Raw genomic sequence first — 14,217 nt, forward strand, 5'->3', positions numbered from 1 at the left:
CTTTCTCTCTGTGTCTCTCATGAATAAATAAATAAAATCTTGAAGAAAAAAAAAAAAGAGAAAAGAAACTGAAAAGTTACAGCTTAAAGAGTAGAGGAGGCTTGTATATGATGAGTTCAGAAATAGTATGATGAAAGTGACTTGGCGTCCTTCATAGTTTTGATTTCTGCATTTTTTCCAAAGATATCTTGATTTCCCATTTGCAAATTCACCCCTCCTCATTCTCATCCATCAAGTTTGGAAGGGTTTACTCCTCCTTGACCTTCCAAGGGTAGGCCATGAATGTCTTAAATGACCATTATATTCCATTATTCTGTTCACAGTGATTGTTTCAGGAAGTGTATGATGTGGTTCTGGCCAATAAAATTAAGAATTACAAAATATCAAGAGAGAAAAAGAGACTCCCTTGTCCTTATACAGTATTGGCTGTTCCTGGTAAATAATAAAATTGTAGCAGATGGCAAGGGGTGGTGGGAGAGACATTCTGAAGACCCATGCTATCTTTGAGAAAGGCCTTTTTAAAAAAATTTTACTTATTTATTCATGAGAGAGAGAGAGAGAGAGAGAGGCAGTGATACAGGCAGAGGGAGAAGCAGGCTCCATGCAGGGAGCCCAACGTGGGACTCGATCCCGGGTCTCCAGGATGACGCCCTGGGCCGAAAGCAGGCGCCCAACCACTAAGCCATCCATGCATCCCATGAAAGACATTACTTCTAAAATAAATATAATATAGTTTGGTGTACTTTAAAGCTCCTCATTAATACTGATTATCTTTAAAACTTACCTATATTGATCATCAGAAAATTACTATATACCATAACAGGATAATCATTCTAGTAAATATTCACATACTTAATCAGTTGTTTTAACTGTCTTTAATTCTAAGACAAGTATTTCTCTGAGAATTATGTAATTTTAACCTGGAATGATTATTTTTAAAATATTCATAAAATGTTTTGTTTCTAAAATTTTATTCATTTTTTAAATATTTCATTTATTCATGAGAGAGAGAGAGAGACAGACATAGGCAGAGGGAAAAGAAGGCTCCCTGCAGGGAGCCTGATGTGGGACTCCATCCCAGATCCCTGAGCCAAAGGCAGACGCTCAGCCACTGAGCCTCCCAGGTGCCTCTATTTTCTTCATTTAAATTCTCTTGTATTTTATTTAAAATTATGTATATACCTTGGCTATTGTGAATAGTGCTGCGATGAATATGGGAGTATAGATATCTTTTCAAGTTACTGTTTTTGTTTCTTTTGGGAAAAAAATCCCAAAATGGAATTCCTGGATCATATGGTAGTTCTATTTTTAATTTTTTGAGATACTGTTTTCCACAACGACTGTACCAATTTACATTTCCAATGATTGTGCACAAGGGTTCCATCTTTTTCAACATTCTTGAAAACATTTGTAATTTTTTATCGTTTTGATAATAGCCATTGTAACAGGTGTGAGGTGACATCTCATTATGGTTTTGATTTGCATTTCTCTGATTATTTGTGTTAATGAGCACTTTTTTATATAGCTGTTGGCCATATGTATGTCTTCTTTGGAAAATTATCATTTATTCAGGTACTTTGATCTTTTTAAAATCATGTTACTCATTTTTTTTTCTATTTAGTTTAGCAATACCTTATATATTTTGGATATTAACCCCTTAAAAACATTTCCTCTCATTTTTGTAAGCTAACTTTTCACTATGATAATGTTTCCCTTGCTGTGCAGAAGCTTTTTAGTTTGATGTAGTCCTCCTTGTTATTTTTGCTTTGTTGTCTGTGCTTTTAGTGTCATATTCAAAAAGTATCATTGCTAAGACCAATGTCAAGGAGTTTTTTTCTCTATCTTCTAGAAGTTTTACAGTTTCAGGTAATACATTTTTAAATTAATTTTGAGTTTACTTTTATGTATTGTGTAAAAGTTTAATTTTTTGCATGGTGATATCCAGTTTTCCCAATACTGAAGAGACTAACTTGTCCTTTCCCCCATTGTGTATTCTCGCTGCTCTCGTGAAAAATGAATTGACCCTGTACATGTGGCTTTATTTTTGGGTTCTCTATCCTGTTCTATTGGTCTATGTATTTGCTTTTATGCCAGTCCCATATTGTCTTGATTACTATACCTTTGTAATATAGTTTGAAATCGGGAAATGTGATGCCTCCAGCTTTGTTCTTGCTCACGATACTTTGACTATTTGGAGCCATTTGTGGTTCCAGACAAATTTTATAATTGATAATTGTTTTTCTAAATCGGTAAAAAAAAAATCATTTTGAAAGGATAGCATTGACTCTATACATAATTTTTGTAGTATGGATATTTTTATAATATTAATTATTCCTATCTGTGAGCTCAGGATACATTTCCATTTATTTCTATTGTAATTATCTTCATCACTGTCTTATAATAGATTTCAGTGTACAGGTTTTTCACTGCCTTGGTTATATTTATTCCTAAGTGTTTGCTTGTTTGATACTATTGTAAATTGAATTGTCTCCTTAATATATTTTCGGATAGTTTTTAGTGTATAGAGATGCAATTTATGTTAATTTTGTATCCTGCAACTTTACTGAATTTATTAGTTTTAATACCTTTCTGGTGGAGTCTTTGGGGTTTTCTATATATAAGATCATGTCATCTGCAAAGAGAGACAATTTAACTTTTCTTCCAAGACATCCAATGTGGATGTCTTTTATTTCTTTTTCATTACTAACTACTGTAAGTACCTGAACAGAAGTGGTGAACTAAGTAGTTGAAAGGAAGTGGTGAGGCTGGGTGCCCTTGTATTATTCCTGATCTCAGAGGAAAAGTTTATAACCACTCATCTCAGAGTTTAGCTGTGGACTTGTCATATATTCCTTTATTATAAGGAAGTACAGGCCTTCTATACCTAATTTGTTGAGAATTCTTATGAAAGGATGTTGAATTTTGTCAAAATAGTTTTCTATATCTATTGAGATGATCAAATGGTTTTTATCTTTCGTTTCATTGACAGTTTTCACATTTTTTTATTTGCATATATTGAACCATTCTTGCATCTCAGGAAAATCCCAATAGATTGTTCTGTAGATCTTTTGAATGTGCTATTGAATTTGGTTTGCTTTTACTTTATTGAGGACTTCTGCATCAAGTTCATCAGGAACACTGGCCTGTAGTTTTCTTTTCTTGAAGAATCCTTATTAGGCTTTGATATCAGGGTAATTTTGATCTTGTAAAATGAGTTTGGGTCTAATTCCTGTGACAGGCATGCATGATTCCTCCCAGGTCCCTTTGTGGGTGGCGCTAATGACAGAACCAAAGCCAATCAAGGAGGCAGCTGAGTCCACAATGGGTGGGGCTATTTCTGGGTCTAAAGCCAGGACTGGGCAGCCCAGGTGGCTCAGCGGTTCAGCGTTGCCTTCAGCCCAGGGCCTGATCCTGGGGCCCCGGGATCCAGTCCATGTCGGGCTCCCTGCATGGAGCCTGCTTCTCCCTCTGCCTGTGTCTCTGCTTCTCTCTCTCTCTCTCTGTCTCTCATGAATAAATAAAAAATATTTTTAAAAAAATTAAAAATAAATAAATAAATAAATAAAGCCAGGACTATGGTCAGTGAATCTGCCACCTGGGCTTGGACTTGCCTTTTCAAAATGGCTCACCTCAGCCTTGGGCTTCACTGGGGTTTCATAGTCTGCCACCTGGATCCCAACACTCCTACAAAGGCACTCTTGTCCGTGGATGGTTGCCAAACTATTATTGCTGTGGGGGCACCAGTGGGAAATCCCCTATTAGGTCATCTTGCTGATATCACTTACATTTAATAGCTGACATTTACTAATATTTTTCATTGAATCTATTGAGTATACAGTTCCTAGTCAGGATCACTTTACCATAATAACATTTCAATGTACCTATCTTGATGGATAATATTTTATATATGTTTCTAACATTTAATAGCACTATTTAATACAAACATAAAATAATGATTTAATCAGATTATTAATAGAAAAAAACTGGCTTACCCTATTGAAAGCTATCTGTTTGAAATTTATAGCACACATAATATTCAGTGTTGAAAACTAAACATATTCATAATTATAAACAAGGCCAGCAATTAGCACTATTATGGTTTAAGTGAGCTATCAGGCAGTAAGTCAAAAGTAGTAAGCCAGTATATGTAAGAAAAAAATGAATATCAAAAGCTATAAAAAGAAAAAACTAACGTAAATTGACACAACTACTGGACTATCTTGCTCATAAATACAACTGTAACTATAATAAACAACATATGACCCAATGAATTCAAACAGTGCTTTGAAATAACATGTGACATCCAAAGTTTATCCTAACAATGTTTCAAGGTTAATTGGGCCACTTTTGGTATAACTGGATAACTTATTCTTCATTTGCCACTTCAGAAACATTTCTACCTTTCTATTCCTAGGGCTAGAAATGCTGACCTCTATTGATTGCATCTGGCTTCTGTTCACTTGGCTAATGGAATAAGCTGACAGCAAAAATTATTACCCAAATTTTTGTATCTAGGCCTGGAGATTTAGCAGACTCCATTCCTCTTTCAGTGTCTACAAGTACTGGCAAAGGGCCTATTTTCCAGGCTAGAATTTTTTTCAGGTTCCTGTAACACCATTCCTTTAGCCTTGCCTCTATGGGTAGTAATGGAGTTCCTTGGTATCTAGTCCCTGGAGGCCTCACTGATCTTGGTTTGTTACTTCAATCTAAATGACAAATCTATGTATTGAATAGATCCTTATTTTCAATTTTCTTGTAAAATTATTAATATATGCATGTATGCTATTCTTCAGGTATTTTTTAATTTATATTTTTCATGAATTGAATCATTTTACCTCTAGTTTAGGATTGTTAATGTAAAATTTTTATGATTGTTTTATTTTAAAACATCATTGTCTTAAGTTTATCTGCTTTATTTTGTTCAAAATATATTTTTTCCTCACCTCTTTCTTTTTCATCCAAATTTCTATGTAGCCATTTCATTATATACATTTTCTGATAAAAATATTTTGGTTTTGTTGATTAGTTATATCCTGAGATTTTTATGTCAATATATGTTCATAGATTGATTTATACAGTTCTTCAATTTTAAGGCTTATTTTGTTATTTTTTCTAACCTCTTGAGTTGATGACTTTGATAAATTATTTTAACTTTTTTTTTTTATTTTAACTTTTTTTTATATTTTTCAATAAATATTTACATCTGTACATTTTCACACAAGCTTTGTAATATAGTTTGATTCATTTCTACACATTTCATAGTCTGTTTTGATTTCATTTTTGCATAAATATGTATTTGGCTTTTGCCTGTTTCTTGCATTAAATACCTGAATGGAAAGATTTTTTTGTTATTTGGCCATCACTTTGTTGTTAATTCTAATACCAGTGAATTCTGGTCAGTGAACATGGGTTGTAAAATGTTTCCTGTTTGGATCTCAATGGTTTGTCTTCAGGATCACATACGTGGTTTTTGTTGGGATTTCTTATGTGTGTGCCAGCCCAAGTTTTGCATTTGTACTTTATGACTTTAAGTCTGCTTATCCTTTTTCTGAGGATAGTATTTAAGGTTATCTCCCTCTATGAGTCTGTAGTTTTCAGCTTTGTCCTTATTTCACTAACTTAGAGTCCATTAAAGCTATATTACTTAGTAAATTAATACTCTTATGTGACACATATTATCATAAATGTTCTATTTTTAGTTCTCATTGATATTTTAGTTCCCATTGACATTTTTGATTTGAATTTATTTTTAGTAGATAACTTTTCTTTCACGTGTTACTGCTTGTTTTTATCCTTTCTATTCAGTTTTGTTCATTGCTTTCTTTAAAAAAGTATATAACTGAATTGTAAACCACTGTAAAATTTATTTTATTAAAACTAATAATTACCTAAAGTACATTATGCCCATTTTTTTCTTTAAAATAAATAAAATAAATCTATCTTTTGGGGAATGCTTTTACATTGTTGGTGGGAATGCAAACTGGTGCAGCAACTCTAGAACACAGTAGGGAGGGTCCTCAAAAAAATGATAAATAGAACTACCTTATACCCCAGCAATTGCACTACTAGGTATCTCTCCAAAGGATACAAAAATACTGATTCAAAGGGGCACATGCACCCTGATGTTTATAGTAGCATTATCAATGATAGCCAAATTATGGAAAGAGCCCGTATGTCCAATGACTGATGAATGGATGAAGATGTGAGATAGATATATATAATGGATATTACTCAGACATAAAAAAGAATGAATCTTGCCATTTTCAATGACATGGTTGGAGCTGGAGTGTATTATGCTCAGCGAAAGAATTCAGAGAAAGACAAATACCATATGATTTTACTCGTATTATGAAATTTGAGACACAAAACAGATGAACTTAGGGGAAGGAAGAAAAAAAGAGAGAGAGGCAAACCATGAGACTCTTAACTATAGAGAACAGACTGAGGGTTGCTGGAGGGGAAGTGTGTAGAAAGAAGGTCTAAATGGCGATGGGAATTAAGGAGGGCACCTGTGATGAGCACTGGGTATTATATGTAAGAGATGAATCATAATACTTCACTGTATGTTAGCTAATTATAATTTAAATAAAAACTTGAGGAACAAGAAAGAAAGAAAAATATCTTTTTTCTGTGTTGATGGCAGTGTTCTTAAATGAACATACCTTTTTGTCTGCTGTATTTATTCATGATGTACATCTCTTCACAGTCAAAAGGCAGGAAAAATTTTTACTTTTTATATCCTCAACTGTATTTCATCTCTGACCTGATTTCTTAGGATCATTTAATATTTCTTTTGAATTGCATTAAACACATAGAAACATCACTTTTTATCTTTATGTACATCATTAGCTATATGAATATTAAAATGCCACATAGGTTAGCTAAATTGGGAAACATTCCACCATTTGAGTTTTTCAGTAACTCCATGTGATCTCTGAAAAGGTAATTTATTTTTGACAAAAAAAAAATAGAGCAGTATCTAAAATGACTTGCAAGACTGTCTACCATTCTTGGTTCTCTAATTTTGTCACTTTCTGATATCATGTAAGTAGTTTGTGTACTTTGAAAGACTTCTGATTAGAAAACATCATGGCGAGGGGTGCCTGGGTGGCTTAATTGGTTAAACGTCTGCCTTCAACTCAGGTCATGACCTCACGGTCCTGGGATCAATAGGTTTGTACTTAGGTGTGCATACTATTTACTTACTTAGGATGTTTATAATTTCATTTTTTATTTTTTATTTTATTTTCATATGCTTGTTCAAACCATCAACTTGTAATTTACTATCTTCTTTCTCAATTTATGCATTGCATATGAGTTTTCTTATTTATTGAATGAAATTGTTTTCATTGCACTTTCAAAATCTTTTGATGGATTGATTCTTCATGCTAATAGTAAAATGGCCTAAATTAACTTTTTCAGTTATTCTAAAATAGTACTACTAAACAAGAAATTATTTTAAAAATCACCAACTAAGAAAACTGAGAAGTTAGTTTGTACAGTAAAATTTTAAATAAAAACTCAATTTGACATTCTAACATACAGTTATGGTGTGTGCTGCCCTTTGTAAATTACCCATGATGTTACTCTGTCATCATTCATTCACTATGACCTTTGAATTTTTTTCAAATAATTATTATTTTTTAATTTTTATTTATTTATGATAGTCACACAAAGAGAGAGAGGCAGAGACATAGGCAGAGGGAGAAGTAGGCTCCATGCACCAGGAGCCTGACGTGGGATTCGATCCCGGGTCTCCAGGATCGCGCCCTGGGCCAAAGGCAGGCGCTAAACCGCTGCGCCACCCAGGGATCCCTTTTTTCAAATAATTAATGAATTTGTATTGACCTAAATACATGGCCCTATCCAAGCTCTCTTATGATGCATAGCTTTCACTTCAGGATTAGCTGTAGTTGTATAATCTATGGCCAAGGCTTGATTTGTCATGGCACTGAAGTATAGGTAGATAGATCTTTTACTTTTGTTAAAATCTATTTTCTGCATGATTCATACTAGCCAGTGAAAGGATTATAGAATGTCTTAACAGAAATAGAAGAATTTTTAAAAATCAATACTTTAGATGACTTGAAATGCCAACATAAAAGCAAAAGTTATTAGAGGAAACCCTTCAATATTAGAGAAACGAGTCCCTTAATTCAAAGCCATATATAAGTAGAAATTTATATTATAAATATAGAAATGTACATATCAGAAGATAACTATCTATAGAAAATAGTATCAGAAGAAGAAATAACTATTATATATAAATTGAAAGAAGTTAGAGTTTTTCTCAGCTTTCCATCTCTTTAGAACTTACCAATCTGGAAAACTGCTGGTCCAAGTGAATAGTACATATAAGAACATGCTGTGCTAGAGGGAATAATGACTTACATAATTTTCTAGAGGACTTGAGTCAAGGTATAGGGGGAGCTTCAGTATGAATTTCATTTATTTGTCATTCCTCCTAAGCCATTACTTGTCAAACCTCCAGGGAGATTTAGAACATTTTGCAGAAGGCCCTTTATGACCTACAGGAAATAACAGCTTTGCTTCTTGAAAAAAAAAAAAAAAAAAAGTCATTCGGCTTGATTTGGGAGAAGAAAAAGATCCTTGGTAGAGATTAATAAAAGTATCAATAAAAAGCCTTTCCTCCTAGTTGATGATAGGTTATTATAAATTTTCTGATTTCCAAAGGAATCTCAATAAAGAAAAGTAAATGTACTTTACACCTTTTACATTCTGTGAATCTCTTCTGGTCTCAGTCATAGACTGAAGTCAATCATAAAATGTTTAGTTACATAGTTCAGTGAACTCTTTCATGATTTGAAAGAATGATTTGGAACTTTCTCTTGTTCGTGCATTAATTTATGCAATGTCTGAACTAGTACAATCCCTTTTTTATGTACCCAAGAAGCTTTCGCTATAACATCACCCGCCTAGTCCAATCGATCAATCAATCAATCAATTCTACATTTTAGGAAACTTACTGGCTTCTGATTAGTTAGCTTGGAAATAATGAGTTGTGATAGACTCACCGAAATTGTTAGGCAATGAAAAAGTCAACAACTATACACGTATAGTTTTGACATCCTCTATGGGACTATCAGAAAATTATCTTAAATCAACCCACCCTTAAGCATAATTAGCATTCAATGAATTCTTGTTGAACAAATAAATGGATTTAAAAAAAAAAAACGTAGCCTTGCATGATCCCGGAGTCCCATAATCGAGTCCCGCATTGGGCTTCCTGCATGGAGCTGGCTTCTCCCTTTGCCGGTCTCACCGCCTCTCTTTCTTGGTGTCTATCATGAATAAATAAATAAATAAAATATATACACATATATATATATACACACACACACACATATATATATAAAGTAGCCTTGTACATTTGCAAAATATTTCACGTAGGATGTAATAAGAAAGAATTTCTAGGGGCGCCTGGGTGGCTCAGTGGTTGATCGTCTGCCTTAGGCTCAGGTCCTCATCCTGAGGTCCTGGGATCAAATCCCACATCCGGCTCCCTGTGTAGAGCCATTGAATAAATAAATAAAATCCTGAAAAAAGAAAGAATTTTTATAAGGAGGTGTTAGGACCAAGAACATTTCAGTCCATGTAGCAAAAAATGAAAATATCTGTATAGTGTGGCCTAACATGATGACAGAATGAACTGCCCTTCTACGTCACTCGACAAACCGCTTTGGGGTACAGACCTGCTCCGGTCACAGGAGAGGACCGCCTGCGCCCACGGTTCCCGCCCGGCCCGGGGCAGGGAACCTCCCCCACCAAGCCGGCGGGTCAGGAAAAGAGTGGGTGGGGACATGGAGCAGCGCAGGCCCTGCCCTTACCGTGAAGAGCTCCGGGCGGTCCTCAGCCAGACTGTCTGCCGGAAGTTAGACTGCAGGCCGTCCTCCTCCAGGCCGTCCTCCTCCAGGCCTCAGGGCCGCGGCGGCGTCCGTCCGCGCTTGCACGTGTTCCCGGAGGGCGGCCTCCTGTCGAGGCTGCTGTCGCGACCGAGGCCCTTTTGCGCTCCTCGTGCAGCCGTAAAGCGCCTCGCTGGAACTTTGCGACGGGAGCCTGGGAGGGACACCTCGCCGCGCGCAGCCGCAGAGCCCCTCGGCAGCAGGGCGGCGCTTCGAGCGCTCGGGACGGCCGCGGCCCCAGGCGACCTCCGCGTGCAGAAGGCCCGGGGCGCACGCGCAACCCGTGTGCGGACGCCCAGAGAAAAGAGAAAACACGTTGGCTTCCGCCTCCTAGGGACCCCGCACGCCCACTTTTGTAGGAGAATGTCACTTTTTGTGGAGGGACAGGTGGTGGGTGGGTGTTGAGGCTCCATAAGACATTGCTGTGCCCAGACAGTCGATGGTGGACTCCGTGTAAAGGATTCGGGAGACGTGGCTGCGCGGGGAGCACTAGGGAGCACTGCGGAGCGACCGTAGCCTCCGCAGCCAGGATCCGCAGGCGGCTGGCTTTCTCCGGGAGCCTGAGGTGAGGCCCCTAGAGCTCGGCGCACGCGGCCTCTGGCTGGGGAGGTGGCCCTGGGCCGTCGCCAGCACCGCCAGCTGCAAGGCCTCCTCCGGGAAGTGGGAGACGCAGCAACGTTATGCGTGGGGCCCCTGAGATGATGTCCTTCTCCTTCCTCCAGGCCGCTTCACATCGTAGGCAGCATCGTGCTGCTCCGTGAGTACGGGGAGCCAGCGGGCCTGGCGCCAACTGTGAAGTGCAGTCTCATTCCTCCTGCAGGCGTGCAAGTACCTAGGTATGTGGGTTAGCGGCCACCTCAGGACCTCACGTGCAAGTACCCAGGTATGTGGGTTAGCGGCGACTTCAGGACCTCCCATGCAAGTACCCGGGTGTGTGGGTTGGCGGCGACCTCAGGACCTCCCGTGCAAGTACCCGGATGTGTGGGTTAATGGCGACCTCAGGACCGCCCGTGCAAGTACCCGGGTGTGTGGGTTAATGGCGACCTCAGGACCGCCCGTGCAAGTACCCGGGTGTGTGGGTTGGCGGCCACCTCAGGACCTCCCATGCAAGTACCCGGGTGTGTGGGTTAATGGTGACCTCAGGACCGCCCGTGCAAGTACTCGGGTGTGTGGGTTGGCGGACACCTCAGGACCTCCCATGCAAGTACCCGGGTGTGTGGGTTAGGGGCGACCTCATGACCTCCCGTGCAAGTACCCAGGTGTGTGGGTTGGCGGCCACCTCAGGACCTCCTGTGCAAGTACCCGGGTGTGTGGGTTGGCGGCGACCTCAGGACCTCTTGTGCAAGTACACAGGTATGTGGATTAGCAGCGACCTAAGGGCTTCACTTCCTCCAGGCAGTGGCTCAGCTGTCGGGCCCACAGGCTCAGTCAAGGATAGCAGCGCAGACGCAGGTGGGGAGGGGAGCTCTTTGTTATCTTCTTCCAAGCTTTCTTAATCTTGGTCTTTTCCACCTTTGGGAAATCTCATTTAAGTGGCGACACAATTCCAGGCTTCTTGCCCTTCTTGCCTGGCTCACCCAATTGTAGCTCCATGTCAAAATTGAGTGAGATTAAGTGTGAATTTTGTTCATCAAATTTTAATGCATTAATCATGTCAATGTAGCGTTTCATCCTAGTCTTAGAGAGGAGGCCTTTTGGCTTTAATTGCAAGGAGAATTATCTTTATGGTTCTTAAATATAAAAGACAGTTAATAGCAATGTGTATGTTTGGTGGCTTATGATGTTCAAAACAACACATTTTAAGAATTCTGTACCATTTTGTCTTTAATCTTTTTTTTTGTTTAATCTTATTTTAGATATACAGATTTAATTTATTTCTGGGCGTGATAAAACTAACACACTTATGAACACAAAATTTGGGGGTAACAATTTATTTTTTAAAGATTTTATTTATTCGTTCATGAGAGACACAGAGAGAGAGAGGCAGAGACACAGGTAGAGGGAAAAGCAGGCTTCACACAGGAAGCCTGATGTGGGATTTGATCCCAAGACCCCAAGATCACGCCCTTGGCCCAAGGCAGGCAGTAAACCACTGAGCCACCCAGGGATCCTGGAGATAACAATTTAGAAAGATATTTGTAGATGTCAATGTTTATCATGGTAGAAAATTTAAATTTCTTTTTGTTTCCATGTTAAGAAATAATATATGCAATACTTAAGAAAAACTCTTACAGAAAGCAATTGAGAAGTTAATATTTGTCATTAAAACTGAGCTACCAGGGGCAGTCCGGGTGGCTCAGCAGTTTAGCACAGCCTTCAGCTCAGGGCCGGATCCTGGAGACCCTGGATCAAGTCTCACGTCGGGCTCCCTGCATGAAGCCTGCTTCTCCTTCTGCCTGTGTCTCTGTGCCTCTCTCTTTCTCTCTCTGTGTCTCTCATGAATAAATGAATAGAATCTTAAAAAAAAAAAAACTGAACTACCAAATGCCTTAAATTCAGTTACAGAAGTGGTATTATTTTATACATCTTTAATTCTATTTAACAGGATAATATGCATGGTTTCTTCTTCCACCGAGATCCCCCAATAACCAAGTTTAGAAAACTGAAAAAGGATAAGGTGCTATTTAAATAACTCCGATAATTTAAAATCATTCACATATTACAGTTTATGTTTTTACTAATATAAATCATTTTCTCTCAAAAAAAGGTAAATATATCTAATGGCTATTTTTCTTCTCTCCTATGTAACTCAGTTTTACTCTTTTTTAAATTTCATTTATTTATTCATGCATATTATTACACGTATTTGTGAGTCATTTCAAATCCTCTTCTTTCTAAAACATTTTTGTGGTTTTATTGACATCATTTCCCAAGAATTTATAATATAATGTACTATTTATGAGTATTTCTTCAGTTTTATCCTTTATACTCTGGTTTCATAATATCAATTTTTTCATCACATTATATATCGTTATTTATGTGTATGCTGTATTTCATTTAATAAACAAAACTAATTATCATTTAAATATTACAGAACTTTAACTACTTAAATAGTTTTACAGAAGTATGTAATTTCAGAATATTTTTCCATGACTACATTTTTACTTTAGTAATCTCACTATAACTGTAATAGTAAATGTACACTTTGACATTACACATTTATGTGATAAAACTTCTTTTATGACAGAATTTTTTTCTACTTTATGAATATGTTAATAAAAAGTAAAAATGTATCTGAACAGATATGCATAAATAATTCATAATGCAGTCATGTCTGTGAATAAAATATAAATTCAGAATATTTTCAGTGATAATATTTTATTTTTAAAATTGGATTATGGTATGTTATTCAGTAAAGTTTCACTAATTTAGTGATATAGAAAATAATATAAAGATTTTTTCATACACTATTGGAAATCAGAGATCAACAGTAGAGAAATTTTTATGGCCTTACATTTTTGCATTTAAACTCCCCAGATATATTATTGCCTAATAAACACTGATGTTTCATCTAAATACTTCACCCTATTTGATTACTAACCATTTAAAACTAGTAATGGTTAATTTCTATATTTCTTTTTATTTTACCTATGAAAAGCAAACAAATAAAAGAGTTCAAAGATAATATATGATTTGGGAAACATATCCCAAAAAATCCTATTCTAAGAATCAGACCACTGAATGTTCAGCATTGCCTAATGTTTAGCAAATGGCTAAACATAATGCAGCTTTTCAAATTTTAAGTTCTTCGGTACTTGTAAAAGATATGTGTATGAAGGAGGGATCAAAAGTAATGAAAAAATTTGGTAAACATCTAGAAAATTCAAATTCCTAGCGTCAGCTTTTACTGCTTTAATTTTTCCCTAATGCAAGGTTTCCCTAATGCCAGGTCTAGGACTGTCAAGATCTCTTTGCATGCTTAAGATTTGGTTAACACTAACCTGCAATCCAACTGGCATCTGTTAAAATGTTCTACATAGAAGCCCTACTAACTGGAGGTCATACTGATATTTATGTAGGGCCAAGTTGATTCATGCTGGTTTGGGAAAACTCTAAACTTATCTCTGGGGATACTGGATGTTGGCTTTGACTTTTGACCAAGATAAGAGCTACGGGATTTATAATGTGCAGTTTAAAGCCTAAAATTCTTCCAGACACCTCTCAGTTTAGGTTTATTATGTTTTTTTTTTACCTGGTGTAGCTTGTTAGACACCTGGTTAAACTACATGGCCACAGTGTGTAATTCCCCTTTCTGACTTCTGTCTTGAGCTTCTCATGAGGCCAAGATTCCTTC

At 37.1% G+C, this 14,217-nt stretch overlaps 1 long non-coding RNA gene across 1 annotated transcript; it reads right to left on the reverse strand.

Moving 5' to 3' along the window:
- Positions 1-3,538: 3,538 nt before the first annotated feature.
- On the reverse strand, positions 3,539-10,025 carry LOC144316765 (uncharacterized). Its single transcript, XR_013382617.1, has 3 exons — positions 9,849-10,025; positions 9,131-9,302; positions 3,539-3,729 (listed from the first exon to the last, which is right to left on the reverse strand). It is a non-coding gene; the product is annotated as an uncharacterized LOC144316765 (long non-coding RNA).
- Between the last annotated feature and the right edge of the window lie 4,192 nt (positions 10,026-14,217).

This window comes from Canis aureus, chromosome 7 (assembly GCF_053574225.1).
Source record: "Canis aureus isolate CA01 chromosome 7, VMU_Caureus_v.1.0, whole genome shotgun sequence".
Lineage (NCBI taxonomy): Eukaryota > Metazoa > Chordata > Mammalia > Carnivora > Canidae > Canis > Canis aureus.